The following is a 22,713-nucleotide window of genomic DNA, read 5'->3' as shown; positions in this document are numbered from 1 at the left end:
TAGTGTATGTACTGTTTCATGTTATGGTATTGAACGATTGCAGCTACTACTATTTATTTATTTATTTATTTATTTATTTATCTGCTTGCTTGTTTATTTTTAAATATAATTTATTTATTTATATATAAATGAATGGTATACTACTACTGATACCATATAATTGCTACTACTACTACTACTGCTACTACTACTACTACTACTACTACTCCTACTTGTAGTATGACTACTACGACGATGACGATGATGATGAAGTTGAGAAATGGTGAAATGGCGTTGATCAAGGACCACTCAGGAAAGTGAAGTGTTTTCGCAAACATTGAAGTACTTAAACCAGTAGGAACTAGGCAGACCAGCAGCTCTAAACATATGTGACTGCTAAGCCTCGTCGATCTTTTATAAATGCATAAAAGCGTAGAGCGGCTGCAGGGGATGAAAAAAAAAACAAGAAACGGGGGTTCATTTACGCCGTAGAGCTAACTCGTCGAAAGCGCTTAGTGCGGCGTGCGATTAGTGGATCAGGCTAAATTAGTCACGGCGGAATGCGACGCGACTTTCCTGATGGTGCAGGGTGGATAATGAACGACCGTTATGCGAATGTCCTCAGTTGAGCGCATGCATCACTCTTCAGACGCCGTTAAGCAAGGGGGCTGCGAGACGCGTGGCACTTGCCATTAGTTGCCGCGAGTAGCACGCGCATTATCGCCCATAGAAGCATCCCTCCATTCTTTCTCTCCTTGACTCCCGAAGGCGGGAGCACAATTGCAGTTCTTCGTCCTTAAAAGAACTTCACATGTTTCAAAAAACACTGCGAGAGAGGACACGAATATGGTTTGAAAGACTGCGCACTGGAGCCAAGTCCGGTGTAACTGCATGCAGAGAAGGAAGTAATCAAGCTGGTAAAGGCAGGGAAATGTTGCTTAGCGAGAAACATGATACGTTAGCCGCTTGTTGATGCTTCGCACGTTGCTCCAGTCGTTAGGCGAAGGATGTGATGGGCAACAGCGTGATGAAAAACATGGCATCCTATGTAGCTACACGAGTAGATTTTGCGGGAGTTGAGTGGAAGCCGACAAACAAGCTTGTACGAAAAGCAAAAAGCTATCGTTTATTTTGCTCATTCCCCCGCAGGGGCGCCTGCGCAAGTAGGCGTTTGGTGTGTAGCGACACCACGGACCCGAGCTAACGGGGGAGTTTCGGCTCCCTCCCACGCCTAGCCGTGCGTGGCTTTGCCGTGTCCGGGGAAAAGGGGATCCTGGGGGTTGAGCTGACGCTGGGTGATTGGACCTTTAAGGCCCCCCGGCAGAGGCAACACACCCCTTTGGCCCCGGCTTCACGTAGACGGCACCCCTGGGCTGACCCACCCAGGGGAAATCGGCAGTCGCCTTTTCCTATCTCTCTCTTCCTATATCTTAGTCTTTTCTCGTCTTTAAATCTGTCCTGTCTTCTTCTCTCTTCCATTTACTTCCGATTTTTCATGGCGGCAAGGGTTAACCTTGTGTGGCTATCCTGCCTAGGATAAACCATATTCGGTTATAGCAACGGCGTACTGCTGGCGAAGGGCAGGCTTGTTCACATGTTCTGCCGCGTCCCCTTGTTGGGCTCCGTGGTGGGTGGTAGGCGCCGATGCCGAAGAAGCCAATCTTTCATGGGACCTCAAAACCCCCCTGTAACTGATCGTGCTGCGAAAAGAGTACGCACCGATGCATCATCTTTGTTTTTCCCTCAAAACGTTGAAACATTTCCAAAATACCATGTCCTTCACTGCGAGCAATCATCAACCAAAGCCAGAGCAATATCACCTTTTCTAGTGGCCAAGTGCCTTAAAGACACCATTGGAACCGGCTATAAGGCCTCAAAGATGGCAAGTGGGGACATTCTCCTCGAACTAAAAGACAAGGAACAGTACGACAAACTCTCACACCTCGTAGCCTTTGGCAATATCCCTGTATCAGTTACTGCACATCGTACCATGAACACAGTGAAGGGCGTAGTATCCGATGAAGACCTTAAGACACTAAGTGAAGAGGAACTCCTAGACGGATGGAAAGACCAAGGCATATTACATGTGCAGCGCATAAAAATCAGACGCAACAACACTGAAACCGCAACAAAGCACCTAATACTTACATTCAATTCAAACATCCTACCTAAAACAATCGAGACCGGCTACGTAAAACTTTCTGTGCGACCGTATGTTCCTAACCCGAGACGTTGTTTTAAATGCCAGCGATTTGGACACGGATCTCAGACCTGCCGAGGTCAGCTGACTTGTGGCAAATGCGGCATAACAGGTCACGAAACTGATAAGTGCCAAAACGATGAGGTACACTGTGCAAACTGCAAAGGCAGCCATGCCGCATATTCCAGAGCGTGCCCAGCCTGGAAGAGAGAAAAAGAAATTATCACCATAAAAGTTAACGAAAATATAACGTTCCGTGAAGCACGACAGAGAGTTTCACCTTCATTCGCACTAAGAGCCTCCTTCGCTGAAGTGGTGCAACGAGGGGTGGCACCACAACGGCCCTTGGTGGCTACCTGGACCATGCCTAGCGTGGCCAGGTCAGAGCCACCTGCCCCTCTGGCGGGAACAGCCAGCGCTGCCCTGCCCGCAGCAAACCAGTCCACACCGGTGGCCTCTGCAAGCCCTGGCAGCAGCCAGGGCAACAAGGAGGCCAAGGAGGTCCCAACAACCTCTTGCCCGGTGGGGTCAAAGACTTCGTCGACTGAGGCGAAGTCTACGCTACACACAGATCGCTCTTTGGAGCGGGTGTCCAGTGCCTCGCAGGAGGCAATGGACACCACCACCAGCCAAACAGCCATGCAGGCCTCTGGGTCTGCAGTTTTCGGGCCACCTGCCAAGGCAGAGGGCCCGAAGTCTCTCACAACCGCACGCGGGCACCGCGAGCGGGCGTCCAGCGTCTCTTCCGAGATGATGGACACAACACAAAGTGTATCGGCGCCTCAGACGCCGAAAGATTGGCGTGGCTCTAAGGAGCCTGCCAAAAAAGAAAAACCACGCATTAGGGGGCCTGAAAAGGCCTCCTAAGCTAAGGTTGTCTACTTCGACGCACAGCACAAAAACTCACTCAAAATGGCTACACAAATAATGCACTGGAATGCTAGGGGTCTTCTCCACAATCTTGATGACATTACAGAACTTTTACATAAACACAATCCCTAGGTGCTGTGCATCCAAGAGACACATCTGAAGCCATCTCAAACAAACTTTCTTAGACAATATGCCGTGTTCCGCAAGGATCGGGATGAGGCAACTGCTTCATCCGGCGGTGTAGCTATAATAGTACAAAAATCCGTGCCTTGCCGACCTCTTATTCTTCAGACGGCACTCGAAGCAGTGTCAGTCCGCGTCATTCTATTTGACAAACTAGTCACTGTGTGTTCACTATACATACCACCAAGCTACAAACTTAACCGCACAGATTTTCATCACCTCATTGACCAGCTGCCGGCACCCTACATTGTTGTTGGTGATCTCAATGCTCACAACACTCTGTGGGGGGATGCCCGGTGCGATGCGAGAGGCCGACTGATAGAGCAATTCCTCCTGTGCTCCGGAGCATGCCTCTTCAATAAAAAACAGCCTACCTATTACAACATTCATCACAACTCATACTCATCGATAGACTTGGCGCTTGGTTCTCCCTCTCTCTTTACCGAGTTAGAATGGAACGTGGTCATGAATTCGTACGGCAGTGACCACTTTCCTGCTATGTTAAACTTGACATTATCGCATGAGGTTCCTCCTCATATTCCCAAATGGAAAATAGCATCCGCTGACTGGGAGAAATTTCAAGAATTGACACTTTTACCTCGTGACTTTATCACAAATTGTGACATTGATTGCGCAGTAGCATTCTTCAGTGCGTTTATTCTGGATGCTGCTGAAAAGTGTATCCCGCAAACAAATGGGCACTCGTGTAAACGACGTGTTCCCTGGTGGAACGATGACTGTAGAGAAGCGCGTAGGAAACAAAATAAAGCCTGGGGCATCCTGCGCCGATATCCAAACGCAGAAAACCTCGTCGAATTTAAAAAAGTGAAATCACTGGGTAGGCGAACACGACGTCAGGCAAGAAGGGAGAGTTGGGTCAAGTTTCTCTCCGGCATTAACTCCTACACCAATGAAAAGAAAGTCTGGAGCAGCCTCAGAAGTCTTAAGGGGCAGCAAGCATATCCTCTGCCTTTAGTGAGTCAAGGGAACACACTGGAGGACCAGGCCAACAGCCTTGGCAAGCACTTTGAGCGCATTTCCAGTTCTGCGCACTACTCAAAATCTTTCTTAAAACATAAAGAAATGACAGAACGGAAAACACTAGAGTTGAAGTCCAAAACAAACGAACAGTATAATACCCCATTTAAAATTGCCGAACTTAGGACGGCCCTCAATGCGTGCCACAGCACAGCGCCGGGACCAGACAGAATTATGTATGACATGCTCAAACACCTTCACGATGACACCGAAATCAGTTTACTTGCTCTGTATAACACTATCTGGGCTGCTGGGTACCTGCCGTCTACGTGGAGGGAGGCCATTGTTGTTCCTATTCTAAAGGAAGGCAAGGACCCCTCTTCAGTTACAAGTTACCGTCCAATAGCCCTTACGAGCTGCCTGTGCAAGGTGTTCGAGAAAATGATAAACAAAAGACTTATGCATTTTCTAGAAACCAACAAACTTCTTGACCCCTTTCAATGTGGTTTTAGAGAGGACCGATCTACTACAGACCATCTCATACGCATTGAAGCATACATACGCGATGCGTTCATCCACAAACAGTACTGTCTCTGTGTGTTTCTTGACATGGAAAAAGCATATGACACCACATGGCGCTACGGCATCCTTAGAGATCTGTCAGACATTGGTATTCATGGCAATATGTTGAATATCATAAAGAGCTACTTATCCGAGCGAACATTCCGTGTTCGTATTGGGAATGTCTTGTCCAGGCCGTTTATTCAAGAAACGGGAGTACCCCAGGGTGGTGTCCTGAGCTGCACCCTCTTTATTATAAAAATGAATTCATTACGACTCTGCATTCCACATAACACATTCTATTCAATGTATGTGGATGATATCCAGGTAGGCTTTAGGTCATGTAATCTTGCAGTGTGTGAGCGGCATGTCCAGCTTTGTCTGAACAAAGTATCCAAGTGGGCTGACCAAAACGGGTTCAGGTTAAGTCCAGAGAAGAGCACCTGTGTGCTCTTTTCTAGAAAGAGAGGCCTCCACCCAAATCCCGAAATTGACTTGCTTGGCCAGCGGTTACCTGTAGAGGCCGAGCATAAATTTCTAGGCCTAATTTTGGATTCTAAACTCACATTTACATCACACATCAAGTATATTAAAAACAAATGTATAAAAACAATGAACATTCTGAAAGTACTCTCACGCACATCATGGGGGAGTGACCGAAATTGTTTGATCAATCTCTACAAAAGCCTCGTTCGAACGCGCCTGGATTATGGGGCAATAATATATCAGTCTGCCACCCCAAGTGCTCTGAAAATGCTTGACCCAGTCCACCATTTGGGCATCCGTCTGTCTACGGGAGCTTTTCGCACTAGTCCCGTGGAGAGTTTGTATGTCGAATCCAATGAGTGGTCATTGCACCTGCAAAGAACATACATGTCTTTTATATACTATTTAAAAACGAACGCAGACAAAGAACACCCTTCACACACGACTATCAATGACTTGTCAAGTTGTACGCTCTTCGAGAACCGTCCTTCGTTTCAACAGCCTTACTCACTTCGTGTGAGGAGCCTCGCTGAACAAACGGGTGTGCCACTTATTGAACACAGTCTGATGGCTCCCGTTCCATGTCTGCCGCCGTGGCAGTGGCAGCCCATAGACTGTGATACATCATTTGTTGAAGTTACGAAGCATGCGCCTATAGCACATATACACACTCACTTTCTCGAATTGCAGCACAAATACAACTGTCCTGAATTCTTTACGGATGCTTCCAAGTCTGATAGTGGCGTGTCCTATGCTGCCGTTGGTCCATCCTTTTCAGATTCTGGCATTCTCCACCCTAATTCAAGCATATTCACAGCGGAGGCCTATGCTATACTTGTGGCCGCTAAACATATAAAGGAACTAAAGCTACAACGTGCGATAATATTCACCGACTCTCTGAGTGTCATAAAAGCTTTGAAGACCCTCAAAAAACATAAAAATCCTGTTTTTTTGATGCTTTACTCTCTTCTGTGCACCATATACTCGCTCAAAAAACAAGTTGTATTGTGCTGGGTGCCAGGGCACCGCGAAATCCGGGGAAATGTGTTAGCGGACCAACTGGCTGCCTCAGCTAAGGACAACGCTAACACTAATGCATCTATGGCTGTCTCTGCGTTAGAACTCAAACAATTCGTAAAACAGAAGCTCAGGGCGCACTGGCAGCTTTCATGGGATAAGCAAACGCGAAATAAATTACATGTTATCAAACCGAGCCTTGGAACTTGGCCGTCAATATCAAGGTCACGCCACACTCAAGTAATACTCACAAGACTACAAATAGGACACACCCATAGCACTCATTCACACCTTTTGTCTGGTGGTGATCCTCCCGTGTGTGACAGATGTGGTGACCCACTCAGCGTTCTTCATATTTTAATTGAATGCAAGGAATTGGATGCTCTTAGACAAAAACACTTTCTACTTCTTCACCGACATCAAATGCCACTGCATCCGTCAATGTTTATAGGTAAAGAGCCTGTTTTTAAGCACAAATCATTGCTCGCATTTTTAAAAGATATAAATAATTTTCATGTCATATTTCCAGGAAATCCGTAGCACGACCTCCAAGTGGAGGTTGCTGCTGCGGTAACTACATTAAAAAAGCACCTGCCTGGCGTCCCTTGGACACAAGGGTCGTTGACAAGGCAGTTGTGCTATTATCCTTTTATGATTTTATTACTATGACCGTCTATCATTCATCCTCACTTCAAGTGCCACGTCATGCTCATGATTTTAGTATCTATTAGGCCACTATACAGCCACGTAACATTATCATTGCTCACATCCCTAAATACCATTGTTATACACTGACAATTATTACACTTTTATAATTTTTATGGCGCTCTTTGGCCAAACATGGCCCTTGCGCCAATAAAACCAATATAATAATAATATTTTGCTCATTCAAAAAAGATGAAGAAGAGGTAAAAGAAATAACTATTGCGCCTGGACCGGGGGGGGGGGGGGTTGCGGCAGTCTAGTCTACTAGCAATACTGCACAGCGAAAACAGAATTTGCTCGATATACTACCGAGTATATTCACTGTTTTATTTACTCAATTATTTATCATTCTACAATGTTCGTATTTTCTTCTAAATTTAAAAATGCGAAATCATGGCAGATCCCCAGGAGTGTGTGTAGGGGCCATATTTTGTAAGGAATTAAAGAAAATAGTGCTTTTTTTCTGACTGGGTACTGAAACATGACTAAGTTCTGTAAGGCAAGCCTTACAGAAACCAAACAGAAAGACAAGCCTAGATGGGGCACTCGTTTGAGACTTACGTGGCTTTAGATTCTACAACGCCCACCAGGCGAGCTGCCGCTAGTCCCTCTTGTTCCGCGAAGCATCAACAGCATTGAAAGCAAACAAACAAACAGTACACAAACACAGTCGCTTTTTGCCCTTCATGATGGACAGAGGGATGTCTTGCAAGTGCACCACTATTCCAGAAAATTTGGCCTATGTACCCTGCCCTTCGCAATATACAGACACATGCGGGTATTAACCAATGAGAAATAAAAAAATATTCTTATCAAATATTTTGGACGTCTTGGTGCCTGTGTTTAGAGAAAGTGATTAACGATTTAGAGTACTTGGTACTTTACTATAGGGGAGCATAAACCGTCCCGGGGACCTCACATTTGATGATGGGGTAACCGTAGCTTTCGTCAATCTGGGTCGCAGCTTTAGAAGGGGCTTCATTAATTGGTCGTTTGATGGTTTAAAAGCGTTATCACAGTGACAGTAGCCTCATTATGGTATCTTGTTCAGCGCATAATGTCACTGGAAACTTGGCGACAAAATCGCATAGAAAGACATAGCCACATGTACAAATAACACGAAGCGTTTATCTTACATCAATTTTATCAGGCCGGTCCTGCAATATGTAAATATATTGTGGTTTTTCTAAACAAATATTGACACATCTATGCTCGAAAACGCGCAGCACAAGATGGTAAAATTAATCTTCAACCGCTTCAAGAGAACGAATTCCTCCACCGAGCTCTGCAGTGAACAGGGCTATCTACACTTAGCGACATAGTACAGATACATCTCGTGTAAGTTTTTTTTTTACGAATTGTTGAATAGCCACTCCGAAACTAATGCCATAGCCCTCGCTGTTCTACAAAAAGAAGGGAAAGTGGCCAGAAACACGATCTACCGTCCAAAGGATATTTATGCAATAATAATGCCTTCCCTTTTTTTTCATTTTCTCTGACATAATGGGAGAACAGAAAGCGCTTTATTCAATTAGTGTGGCACAGTCAACACTATAAAAGTTCATATGAAACAGCACAGAAACGAAGCACTAAGGAAGACGTGATAACAATTTTGTACTTGTCAAGTCTTTTTTTGTGCTTCGTCTTCGTGCTGTTCCTGTGAGAATGCAAAACCAAGTAGCCCTAGTCTCCCTTTCAGTACGAAAGTTTATAGAAAGTACTAAAAATATTATGTTGATGCTTCAAAGTTCCTTGTGCTGAACTTACGTATACGGGTGAAAGTATGTACACTGAAAGTTTTTATTTCTTTTTCTTCATTAATCTTTTGTGTCTGCAGACAATGTATATTTATGCTTGTTTGCTGTATGCATTAGTAATCCCAGTATTCCCGATATTTGCACAAGACAATGTCATTACTATTGTGTGCTTTTTTTCTTCTTGTGCGCTCTTCTTTTTATTGCTTGTACATTACCTTGCTTTGTATGACGTTCGTATTTTTCCCACTCTTGTAGTTACTCTCACAGAGGGTTCACAGTATACTCTAAGTTAATTAAGTAAAGTAGCAAGTTTTTCCTTGCTGAGAGCAGTAGTCCGTTTGGCGTCTGGCATATGGCAGATACGCTGCATCTCGCGCCAACTGTGATACCTCCTGTTTTCTTCTCAACTAGGTGCAAGATTAATCTCGTTACTAGTACATAATGTCGTGGTTGCGCAAAAATTTTCCGTGAAGGGCAGGAATGGGTGCTACACATACAGACGCTGAACTTTCAACTGGACTTTCACGCGGACACGTTTTTAAAACGGAAACCGTTCACCTGCACCTATCTACTTCCACATATCCAAACGCACCGAAAGTGGTGACAAGCTAGCTGACGTAAAGATAGAAGCAGCGGTAGCATTAGAAATTGAAAACGGATTCAAAATTTTTTAAACTGGAACTAACGCATGCTGCATTTACCTAACGTAATTCATTTGTAGGTATAGAGCAGTAGAAAGAATTGTGTTGTGCTAACTCTCTCTACGTCCGCAGTTCCCTAAAACTTTCTTCAGCGGCACATGGGCGCGCCAATCATCTCAACTGGATGCCCTTTGATGTAGTATTTCCGGTGTCAAGTAAGTATGTTACCGAATCCTTTGGACATCACGACCCTTAGATTTGTCATCAATTGAGTCGAGAAGGAGCAATAGAGGGGCAAGAAGGGTACTTTGTATGTATCCAACAAGCGGCTGTTCATTTCCGAGCACGTTGATTGGATACATATCGAAAGTCGCTGGACTGACATCAGTCCACACCAGCATGGGCTCTTGAGCTGAGTCAAATTAGTGCGTGCTGTAGTGGACGGTCTACTTCGTGGACTCTTACGGAACAACCACCCTTCCCCGTCCCTATCTTCATTTGCATTTCTTTATGTCTACCATCAGGACGTGAGGCTCAGTGTCGAAAACACCTCCGGAGCTTTTGCGCCTGCATCGCCTGTACTTTCATGTCCGCCTTTTTTGTTTATTTCGCTCGTAGCCCCTGTCTGTTTTAGTCTGTGATCTCTATAGCCGAAGTGCATTTCCGATGGAGGCGGAAATGTTGTAGGCCCATGTGCTCAGATTTTCGTGCACGTTAAAGAACCCCAGGTGGTCGAAATTTTCGGAGCCCTCCACTGCGGCGTGGCCGACCAGTGCGGACGCGCGAAGATCGGCTCCTGCTTTCAAGAATGCTTTCCTGTGGTATTCATGAATTTGTCGCCGAGTTTTCAGTCCCATCGTGTGCCTAAGTTCTCAAGAAATCAGCAGATACCACCTTTGTGCTGGTGAGTGGACTTTTAAACCGTTTTGGGGACATTTTCACATGGCAATGCCACCGGGGGATTTAAGCCTAACCAAGGAGGCGATTGTCGCCGATGCGCCGACCCGGCGCTAACGTGACTCAACGCTCTGCGCGTTCCAGGACCTGCAACTGAGAATGGAATACCAAGTAGATGGTATTCCAAGTAGTCTCCAGAGGATTGCTCCGAATACATGGGTTGGAAGGAAGCCGAAACGAGACGCTCAAGGAATAAGCAAGCCGCGGTTAGCGTTCCTGCTGCCAAGGGTTCGACAAGGCTGGCGTTGCGGGAGACTCTCGAGCCAGTCGTAGTAGGTATGACACCAAGCATACAATTGTGCGAGCTGGACGCATGCCGCCACTACCTAAGGACTTCAGCGAAATTGTGCTACGACCACGTGGAGGATTAAATATCTCGAGAATTGGCACTGGAGCAGACGCGATAGTACTGGCGGCCGGCATCAAAGAGGAGGAGGCCATGCAGGACATCATCTGTTCCAACTTGCAGCAGAACATTATGGTGGCAAGCACTCCGGACCAAGACAGAACTTCAAGATACCTCAAGGTCAAGCAAATTGACATTGGAGGCAAAGTAGCTTATCAACGACAAGCAGCTTATTCCGGCCTACGGGACCCAGAGCATCCAGACTACACAAGAACAGGAAAGGCGGCCCACTCCAGGGGGAGGTCGCGTTCCAGAAGAGGTTCTAGACCCAAGGCCCGCTCCAAATCACGGGGGTGCTCGAGTTCTCAAGGTCACCATCAGGGTCGGGATCAGCCTGGGCGGCACCCGAATGGCCAGCTGCCTGGCGTTCAGTTCGAGATCACGGCTTCACACCCGGGGTGGGCGCCTGCAGTTACATTGAAAGGAAGCTGGGCTGAGCGAGTGCGCAACGGCGCGGCAGAGGTGATGGCAGGTAAGCTGCCAGAGCATGATAGAATTGCACAGCTAGAGGAAGAAAACGCGAGACTTACAAAATCGAATGAGAGGTTATCAGCTGAGTTAAAGGAAATAAAAATTCTTCTCACTAAGCTAACTAGCGCGCAGTCTTCACAGCCAATGCCTCAGCCAGTTGATGTCCCTGTGGCCGAAAACGTGGGGGACTCGAGAACCACAAAAAAGAGGGCATTCATGGCAGAACACGTGGAACCCAACCAAACGACCATGCCTGATATGAAAGAGGTCTTTGACACGCTCAGCAAAGTAGTAGCCAATCTTAGCAAGCAGATGGGTAGGCTACAGTCAAGCGTGGCGGCACTGGAAGACCATATGACATTGCGCATTACAAAGGTCGAAGCATATCTGCAGAATACAGCAAGGCCTCCTCATGCACCAAACTCACCCCTTCGGCCACCAATACTAGTGGTACCAAACCGGTCGACAGGTGCAGCATCAGGCTCTGGCCGTCCATGCAATAACCATGATGGCAGCGCTACGTGAAGCATTTCGTATCTGGCAATGGAACTGTAGAGGTTACCTTAAAAAGAAGACAGCCCTACAGCAGTATATCAGGAGCAGCCAAGAAAAGCCTCATATTATATTATTACAAGAGACCCTTTCACCGCAAGCAACGTTGCCTGGATTCCGGCCTGTAATAGGGGATACTGAAGGGAGGGAAGTCTGCACCTTCGTATGCAACAAACTAACGCACGTAACCCATGACTTCAAGATAGAAGCAGGCCGGTTGGAACACGTCATGGTAGAGATTGTGCTAGGTCAACACCGACTAAATTTCAAGGCCGAAAGGCTGCCGCAGTGACGTCAGAGGTTGGAGGCCCAGTTGCCCAACTGAGCATGCTCAGTAAGACTTTTTTTTCCACATCTCTTATTCAGCCCAATCAAGCCGCAGCAGCTGCGAGAGCGGGAGCGTTGGTTCTCCTAAAACGTGAACGAAACGCAGGGTTTCCGCCGCGTTCGCGGCGTAACTAGGCCTCCACCCTCTGACGTCACTGCGGGAGCCTTTCGGCCTTGAAATTTAGTCGGTGTTGGCCAGGTACCAGCAACCGTCAGAGCATTTTCTATCCTTATATATACAGCAGTCCAAAGGAACAAAGGCAAGGGTTCAAGACGGTTCTAAAGAAAGCTGTTAATATCGCTGGGGAATGCCCACTCGTCATAGCAGGTGATTTCAATGCCCCTCATCATACATGGGGTTACAAGTAAAACACTGGGAAAGGAAATCGACTTTGGCAAAGTGCCAGTGAACTTGATGTCACCCTAATCACAGACCCCAGCCTACCAACAAGGCTTGGTACATCTTGCTGCAGGGATTCCATCCCGGACCTTACATTTTTAAGGAACATCAAGAAGGCCCAGTGGATGAACCTTGCTGTAGACCTAGGGAGTGACCGCTGCATTCTTGCTACTACCTTCTCCGTGGAGCGTAAAAAGCAGAGAGAATTCCACTTCACAGACTGGGATAAGTTTAGGAAGATAAGGATGGAAAGGGAACAAGATGGTCACAGACAAGGCTTGAAGTAGTAGGTTAAACAGATTAAAGATGACATCAAATCCGTCTCCCCCACCATTACCACAGATTTTCCGATTGAAAGAATGGATAGCTCGCTTGCTCATCTTCTCGAGGCAAAGCAAGCACTACTGAACCGTTGGAAGGGTCAGCGCCTGAACCGAAGACTGAGGAAGAACATAGCTGAGGTAAACAGATCAGTCGAGGAACATTGTCGCACACTATCCAGGCAGCAATGGGACGAAATCTGCAACTCCGTCGGTGGTCAGATGCGCAACGGCAAGACATGGAATATGTTAAAGCATCTCCTCAACGAAAACACCACCAAAACAAATCAAAAGCATGTTATCGCTCGAATTTTGCATAAAGAGATATGGCGCACTACAGAACAGCAAGTTGTGCAGCGGCTCGTGCATAAGTACCTCCCAATCAAACGAGGATTAGCACCACCAAGTAGACAGTACCAGGGCAGGCCTAATCCAAGTCTTGAGGGCGACTTTAACATCGAGGAGATCAGAAGAGCCTTCCATGATCTCAATGGCAGGTCGCCCCTGGCCCGGACGGTATATCAAACAAGGCCCTTCGTAACCTTGATGACGATTCAATTGAAACCCTGAAGGATATGATCAATGCAGCATGGAAAAAATGCAGGGTACCAGAGCAGTGGAAGCTGGCCAGGACGATCCTTATTCCTAAGCCAGGAAAGCCCCCTACCTTCGACAACATGAGGCCAATATTCTTGACATCATGTATTGGCAAGGTTGCAGAACATGCCATACTGCACAGGGTAAACAAGTACTTGGAAGATAACGACATATATACACACAATATGGTTGGATTCAGGGCAGGGCTATCCACACAAGATGCATTGAAGCTTATCAAACACCAGGTCATCGACAACAAAACCAGAGACGTGAGAGCCATTCTGTGCCTAAATCTAGAAAAAGCGTTTGACAACATCCCCCACTCATTCATACTCGAAGCAATTTCCAAGCTTGGTCTGGGGAAAGCCTTCTATGACTACGTATGGTCCTTTCTTACAGATCGGAAAGCCGTGATGAAGATTGCAGATATCGAGACCGCAGCAATCGAACTAGAAGCAAGGGGCACGCCGCAAGGGGCAGTGATTTCACCAATGCTGTTCAACATTGCCATGATTGGACTGTCAAAGAAATTATCGAGCATTGAAGGATTAAAGCACAGCATCTACGCAGATGACATTACCATCTGGTGCACAGGTGGAAGCGAGGGGCAGATTGAGAGCGCCCTGCAAGAGGCTATTGACACCGTAGAACAGTACCTTCGTCCTTCTGGGCTCAAGCGCTCCTCGAGTAAGTCAGAACTTTTACTGTATCGGACTGCACGCCGGGGACCGAAGCCCAGGGGATGGAAGCCGTTAAACCAGATAGACATCCACCTCCGTACAAATCAAGGAGATGCCATCCAGAGGGTCGACTCCATCAAAATCCTGGGCATGCTGATAGACTCTAGCGGCGCCAACAGCAGATCTATAGCCAAGGTAACTTGGAAAACAGCTAGTGCGGTGCACCTCATACGCAGAGTGGCCAACAAAAGAAATGGGATCAAGGAGGACAACCTCATCAGGTTGATGCGTGCGTTTGTTCTAAGCCACTTCACGTACGAGGCAGCAATGCACAACTGGTCAAGAGCAGAGTCCGAGACACTGAATGTGCTCCTCAGGAAAGTTATCAAGAAGGTCCTGCGCCTACCCATACATACCAGCACCGAGCGTCTGCTTGAGCTTGGAATTCACAACACGCTCGAAGAAATAGCAGAAGCCCAAGAGAGAGCACAGTTTGTAAGGTTATCCACAACAAGGTCGGGGAGAATGATCCTGCAGGAGCTGGGCCAACACTCAATGACAATCAGACGCAATTACAATGATATCCCCGACAACATCAGGGAGAATATCACTGTGTCTCCTATTCCAAGAAACATGCATCCAGAACACAACGTCGGAAGCAGAGTAGCGAGGCCAGGAATATATTTCGTCAAGTCTCAAACGAGGAACGAGGGGTCGTATTTGTTGACGCGGCTTCCTACGGCAATGGGAAAGCGTTTGTGGCAGTGGTGGTCGATGGGGCTGGCCATGTCGTCAACTCAGCGACGGTCAGGACGAAAGACCCAATCATTGCGGAACAGGTGGCCATCGCCTTAGCACTCAAGATGGATAACATTGAAGTCGTCTACAGTGATTCTATGGCAGCACTACGGGCGTTCGCCAAGGGGACGGTCTCTGAACAAACGCTGAGAATACTGCAAGGCAAGAACATAACGCATCATCTTCTGAGTTGGTTCCCAGCTCACCTTGGGCAAATCAACGATTCCCCTCCCAATCTCAATGAAGCAGCACACGAGGCGGTGCGAGAACTCTCCAACCGCGCCTCCCCGGGGATGCGTTCTACCAGTGAAGGGGATAACCGGGAATTCTTACAACGTATAATGAGCTCACTAAACATTTCTACCTGTCTAGAAGGATTTTCCCTCCACCTCACAAAAATCTAACCTGGCCCCAAGCACTTACATTAAGGCTTTTGCAAACGCGGATGTACCCTACTTTGAAAATGTTACACATCATGTACGCTGACCTATACCCAAGTAATCTTTGTCCACATTGTGGGGAAATAGCTTCATTAGAACACATGCTCTGGCAGTGCACCAAATTCGCTCATATATCGAACATCACCTCTGCCAGATGGGAGGAGGCAATCCGCAGCTCGTCCTTGGCAGATCAGCTCTGGGCTGTCCACCAAGCCCGCGAGGCGGCTGAGGAGCTTGGCATCTCAGTCCCCACGTGGAAGCTGCCCGCAACACAGTGATCTGTGTTTTGGAGGACCAAATAAAAATTTATCCAATCCAGTCCAATCCACTGCGGGGTCTCTCGTGATCATATGGTGGTTTTGGGACGTTAAACCGCACATACCAATCAATCAATGTATAGCCAAAGATACACATAATGCGTAGTTGGTGCCCAACCATGTTTATCCCAGCAACATGCAGGATATTACACAAAACAAGGTAGGTTACTTACTCTTCTCAGCAGTGCATCGTAAGAAATAAAATTCTGCCAGCTCTGCTTGGCAGACGCTGATGAAACAGTGATGTTGGTTGCGTGCAGTGGGGTTGAATGATGTAGGATTGAATGAGAATTAACTGATTGAATGAAGCGGACGGAGCAGCTCGTGCGCGTAGTGGTGAGTTGTGGGATTAAAGAGTAGTGGGAGTGGTGGGATAGAGAGGCACATATCTGTAGCGGAATTTAACCACGTTTTCTGGGTGAATTCCACTGTGATCCGCGGTGATCCTCGGACGTGAAAGCCGAGACTAAGAGTTTCGCCGTTAGAAACTTTGTATGAGACTCTTTTCGATGAGTCCTAAATTGCCTCGTGTGACTCGTTACAGGAATACGCGTTAACTCTCTTTGTGTCATGACTCATGACTCTCCGAACAGATTATGGTAATCTCCAAATGGAGTTGACATTTTTCCTTAAAGAGAGTCATATACGTGGTGAGTCGGAAATCTAAAGAAAGAGTCAAATGACTTTTTTTTCTATTTTGTTCAAGATACAAAAACATACATGGTCTTGATAAAGAATGAGCTTCCTCTACGCTGATTGAGTTATATATCTATATTAAACGTAAGAAATCTAATCGAACTAAGTGCTGTGGTTACCGAGAAAAACGGCCTCTCCATTAGCGTGGGCTTCAATCGTAGTTCAGAGCTGAACATTCCATTTCAGACTGAAATGATATAATCCTGCACTATACGCAGCAGCGAATGAAATAGTCGACGTGAACGCGACGTGAGCCTGTCAGAGCGCCCAACCACGTCCGCCAGTGAGTATAAAACAGATTGAACGAGTTCCGGAAAATACGAAGCTTTCAAGTGTGCTGTGGGAAGTGTATCGCGCTCCACAGAGTCGTTTTCCCGAACTTTTTTTTTGTTGAAATGATGAAGCATACACTGCACAACAGCAGTTCATTTGTCTGCTAGTTTTAAGATCTTATTTATCAAAACTGACGAGTGAATCAGAGGTCTCGCGAGAAAAAAAATTGGGGTCAGAGTTACGTTTATACTGATTTCAATTCGAATACAGGTGCTAAAATGGACGAAAAAAACTTAAACAGATCGAGACACAAGTATTAAATGCGAAACATTGCTTAGCGAACTTCGGTGACTTTGAGCGTATCTATCTATCTATCTATCTATCTATCTATCTATCTATCTATCTATCTATCTATCTATCTATCTATCTATCTATCTATCTATCTATCTATCTATCTATCTATCTATCTATCTATCCATCTATCTATCTATCTATCTATCTATCTATCTATCTATCTATCTATCTATCTATCTATCTATCTATCTATCTATCTATCTATCTATCTATCTATCTATCTATCTAGCCACCGACGACTTTTAGCTCTACTGGCAGTTTCAATAATGGTATCGATACTAAACTTGGTATGACATAACATGACTGTTTGAAGAACATATTTGACTAGTCATAACATAAAAATAAGATGATTCTCATGATTTACATTTCATAATCCTGCAGCTCTTGCAGTGATTTTGTTCACATGACATGTTGCAAAACTGGTATGGTATGGCATGATTGAATGGCGAACACAAGCGACAGACCCTAACATGAAAATCATGACATGCGTGTCATGTAACAACACGACTACGTGCCACGCTCATGATGCACTTGCGGCCGTTTCGCTAGCGTCACAAATGCCAAATTTGGTATTACAATACGTGAATGCATGACGAAGGTATGTGACTGGTGCAAACATGATAATCATGACATGAGTGTCATGTAACAACATACTACATGTCACGCTCATGACGCGCTGGTGGCCGTTTCGCTAGCTTCACTTTTACCGAATTCGGTATTACGCAACGCGAACGGACTGTACAGGTAAATGACACATCTAAACATAGTAATCATGACATGCGTGTCATGTAACATGACTACATGCCACACTGATGATGCGCTCGCGGCCCTTTCGCTAGCTTCATATATGCCAAATTTGGTATTACGTTACGCCAAAGAATGACAAAGCTTTGTGACTTGTGCAAACATGATAATCATCAGATACGTGTCATGTGAGAACATGCGTACATGCCACAGTCAAGGCGTCAAAACATTTAGACGTGACGGAGTGCGCATGCTCGCCGGCGTTCATTTCGTCGCGTAACATTGGCGTTGTCACGCCAGGCGCTGGTCCTGCCGTATACTCGCAGGCGCGTGCCGCGCTGCATTGCTTTGACGCATGCACGTTACAGGGCGTCCGGCGTCCCTCCGTCATGAAAAGAGCGAGACGCAGTGTTGTCTGGGTAACGCATCGGCGCGAATAGCAGCCTCTCGTATTTAGCGCCGGTTGCCGTCAGGCCGTGCGGACGGACACTGGTCGCGCCTGGCGTCAGACTATAGAGTGCTCGCGTTTTGCTAACGTAGCGGCGCTGTGCCCAGCGTGCGCGCGCGTCAACGCTGCATTGGAGTATATTGGGCCCTTAATGATGCGCTCGCGGCCATTTCGCTAGCTCGACATATAACAAATTTGGTGTTATGTAACGTCAATGGATGACGAAATATATGACTGGTGCAAACATGATAATTCTCACGCACGTGTCATGTAAGAACAGGACAACATGCCACGCTCATAGCGTGCTCGCGGCCGTTTCGCTAGCTCCAGATATACTAAATTTGGTATCACGTGACGTGAATAGATGACGAAGGTAAACGACACATCCAAACAGGATAATCATGACACGGAAGTTATGCGCGGCATCATTTACCCCCACCTCATAACGCTGTGCTGATTGTAAAATGACGTATCAACATTTCTAATTCGTGCTTCGTATACCATCGATTCCCACTGTACGTGGGATCTGCCATTTTTTTTTCGTTGTCAGATTTTTACTTTATGAACTTGTCCGATAATGAAGCCAGGGGCTGCATAGGGATGGTCATTCGTACTTCTTGAGGTAATACTGGTAGACAAGGTCTGAGTGGTCGAAGAAAAAACTTGCCGCAACTATCGGGGATCGAGCACACAATTTTCACGTAATGCGACGTTTGTCGGTTAATCCATCGTTGATAGTGTCTGTAATGTTCTCCTAGGAATAATTTCAGCGTGAGAAGTTCTTGCAATACGGTTGCCCAAATTTTTAGCGTCCATGCATGCATGGCAAACCGTAAGACTCGCGAAAGTTGGACAAGACCGTACTGACTCACGCCCGCTTGCAAGTGGCTTGGATAGGTTTTTCTGAATGACGATAGTTTGGCGGTAGATGCAGTAAGTATCGACCAATATCATTATTTTTTTGACCGTTGTGGTACTACACAAGTTAACTCCGGTCTGGTTTACCCAGAGACATTAGTGGTTAGCAGCAGCCACTGTAGGCCGTGTGTTTTTAAGCGCCGTTACAGCGCTAACGGTCTCCTGATGGCTTCGGCTAAAGTCTGTTATAGTCATTAATAGACCCCTGATGATGGCGCTTAATTAGCGCTCGCTCACTGCAGTTTGCTGGCGTCGAAATTGGGAGCACATCTCTCTCTTTTTTGTGCTGGAACGCATATGTGAAACAGCGGAAAATGTAGGGTAATGAGAGATATTACGAACAACCGGTGAAAATTAATGCCGTTCCGTATAGGTGGCCACGTTTGCTCAACGATCGTTAATTGTCTACCCATATACAGACGATGGCCAGGCGAGGGATGTGAGGGAAAAGTGTAGAGTGCAAGCTGTCGCGTATGGGGCAATCAAGTCTATGGATGCTTTACGCGGATTTGCGTAATTGGAAGCGAGACGATACGGTATGTGTAACCACACGCTGCGATTCAGCCTGCTTCGTGGATTTCTTGGCTGATTCGTGGTACCTTCAGTGGGTACAATCATGTACATTACCGCAATACGAAATATCGTCTCAGCTTACCCGCGCTAAAGTAATGCAAGTGACCTTTTGTATATGAGCTGGCCTATCCGGTACGGGCCAGAGTTATTCAATCATACGAGTACCGAAACTCCCTATAGTCTCTGCGTATCGAAATCTGGACATGTCATCAGCCAAGATGTCCGGAGTGTGCAGATAGTCGCGCCACCTGTTCACGGGCACACCAACATTAAAACGCAAGTTTTTTGTTTCGCGTTTTGGATTTCCAGAGTGCGAGACCATCTGCTAATTCTCTCAAAATCGGTGAGTAGCGCTGTTGCGTTTTCAGATTTCGGAACGCAGTTTTCACAACTGGTGTAATTCTAAGACTCTGGTACAGATCAGGCGTTCCGTTGGAGATTCGCAACAGTAAATGCTTCGTTAAAGCATCACAATTCCTTTGTTTTCTGACCGTATATAATATATCGGTAATCCACTCTTGGCACAATTTGACGTTTTCAGCCTTCACGTGTCTCATTCGTAAATTCATGCATTGATATAATGTGTCGGAAGTGTTGTTGCATAGTGTTGCTGGTATTACAGAAGATTATGACGACAGACGTGGCCAAGAAAAGAGCAGAGAATTCCCTCAAGTGACAAGTAAAGCTTTTTCTTCTTGGCCTAGAAATGTCATCTGGGCTTGTAAATTGCCTGCTACTTTCTCTCTCTTCTCTTGTTAAGTTTTTAATATGTACTAGTAGATTCGCATTTACGCAATTCCAAGGAACAGTTGCACACCGTAGAAGAGAAGTACTGTGTACGCGAAATGGTCATGACGTGCCAACGCATACAGTGTCTCGAATGAGACTCGCTTGGTGTATTCCGTGCTGAACGGCTGTGTCGTCCGTGACCTCCGACGCCCGCGTAGCTCTCGCCGAGCGGTGCCTCGTTCTCGAACTATTTCGACCTTGTCCCCTATGGCAATAGTGGTTGTAGCGCAAGCACGCAGGTGCTAGAAGAAACGTGAAACGAAAGGCGAAGCAAGGAAAGCAAAGAGAACAACACGAGCGCTGACTACCAACTGATTTTATTTTTCACGGCACACATGATAATATATACAGCAGGCAACCTTTTAACAGCAAACGTGAGCAACGTGACATAGTTCTGGGGAAGTGTCCGATAAAAAGAAGGCACAATGAAAAAATGGCTAACCCCTATCTAAAAGCGCGATCTCTCTGTCATGCAAGGCCGCCGAAGGCTGGCTCATGCATCTGTCACCACGTTTTTTTTTAATACGATTTTGTATATATTATCATGTGTGCCGCGAAAAATAAAATCAGTTGGTAGTCAGCGCTCGTGTTGTCCTCTTTGCTTTCCTTGCCTCGCCTTTCGTTTCACGCTTCTTCTAGCACCTTCGTGCTTCCGCGGCAACCCTTATTACCATGTAATTTAACCAACTAGCCCAAATAGCCGTTCTTCTTGTCCCCCATCTTTTCTATAACTTCTCTCTCCTTCCCGTCACTTCTGTGTAGCGAGTGGTCTCTCTCCTTTATCTTCCTACTATTCATTTGATCCTCCTCTACCAGCTTCCGCACGGAGCTTATCCATGTCGTCAGATGAGGCAGACAGAAATTAGCTTCTTTTTTTTTTTCTTCAATAACAGCGCATTCATTCATTCTCGAACACACGCAGGCTCCTTATAGACTTTTACACTGTTTACAGACACAGGCCCTTGATGACATCCGGTTTTACCTACCGATGTGCGATTATTGGCATCGGTGGGAAGAAGAGCGTTTGAAAATAACCTGCGGATTTTCCACACTTTCTTTCCCTTATTTCGAAAAATATATTCAAGTAACTGTTCGTCTGAGCTACATAAAAACTACAAACTACAAGAGGTTCTCTTGATTGAGCATTAGGCACGTTCTTTTTATCTAAAAAACTAATAAGAGACTTTCCTCACCCTTGAAAAAACGCAGAAACGTCCTTTCAGTTTCGACGTTATGAGCTGATAAATTAGGTGACGGAAAAGTTTTGGGGAGCACAACGCTTGCAATCTTGAAACCGTCTGCATACAAGCAGCTTACTGCTTCAGTGAAGCGTACTTTTTCAAAAGATTGGCCTCTTTCGTGGTAACTAACTAACATTAGCGAGTGTATTCACCACATCGCAATATTTGTCAACAACGCGCAAGGAAAATTAGCTCACAGAATGTAAGCAGGCAAGTGGTAACCTGGCCACAGTGCAGTATTACTGCCACATCGAGTGACAAATAAAGAGCTCGCAAGGCACAGTAATACGTCGGGAAAGGATGTGAGGGTGAGGAGGAATGACAGAAGGGAAAGGAGAAATCATGTAGCATACTTTAGGAAAAGCGAGTAGGGGACAGGGGCACACTCATTCACAAGTGGGCTCCGAAACTGAGAATTTAGGCTTAAAGACTGCATTGTATATAAATGTGTATCAGTTAGATTTTTATTTTTTCTTGTGAAAATTTGGACGTTTGGGAGAGCATTTTCTTGTGAATCATGTTTTGCGAATAAACATAATTTAATCAGTCGCTCACATGTTCACTTATTCAGAAAAAAAATTGAATAACACAAAAAAGCTGCCCGCACATCACACAGGTCCTTCGGCCATTCAGGCCGCGTCGAATGGGTTCTTCGAACATGTCAGGTTTCAAGAGCTCTGAATAGAGAAGCCCAATGAACATAATGAATAGGTTGAACGCCGAAGCGGTCAAGCTGTCGGGCTCTGCAGCATTGATTTGAACGGAACTGAAAGGCCGTCCGCACAGCTGGCAACGTTTCGTTCACCCCAACAAACAAAAAGTCCGAACGGACGTGGCGAGCCTCTTTGGCTGTTCGACCATTACGAGCGTGCATGCTGCCATAGGCGAGGAATTTCTCTACAAGACGCTGGCGGTTGTTGACGGAGTGGAAGAATACGTTTACAGCCTGGAAAGGTAAAGTTGCTAAAGGTAAAAGAAAAAAGAGTTTCTAGGGTTGGAGGTGTTCCTTTGATGTTGCGGTACACGTCGGCTCGT

The 22,713-nt window shown here is 46.1% G+C and overlaps 1 protein-coding gene across 2 annotated transcripts in view; it reads left to right on the top strand.

Moving 5' to 3' along the window:
* Positions 1–22,713, top strand: part of LOC119160000 (uncharacterized) — a 233,566-nt gene that overhangs the window by 202,089 nt on the left and 8,764 nt on the right. The gene's annotated exons all lie outside the window — the stretch shown is intronic.

Source organism: Rhipicephalus microplus, chromosome 3 (genome assembly GCF_043290135.1).
Source record: "Rhipicephalus microplus isolate Deutch F79 chromosome 3, USDA_Rmic, whole genome shotgun sequence".
Classification (NCBI taxonomy): domain Eukaryota; kingdom Metazoa; phylum Arthropoda; class Arachnida; order Ixodida; family Ixodidae; genus Rhipicephalus; species Rhipicephalus microplus.
The sequence above is the reverse complement of the archived record's forward strand: the minus strand, read 5'-3'. Positions and strand labels throughout refer to the sequence as shown.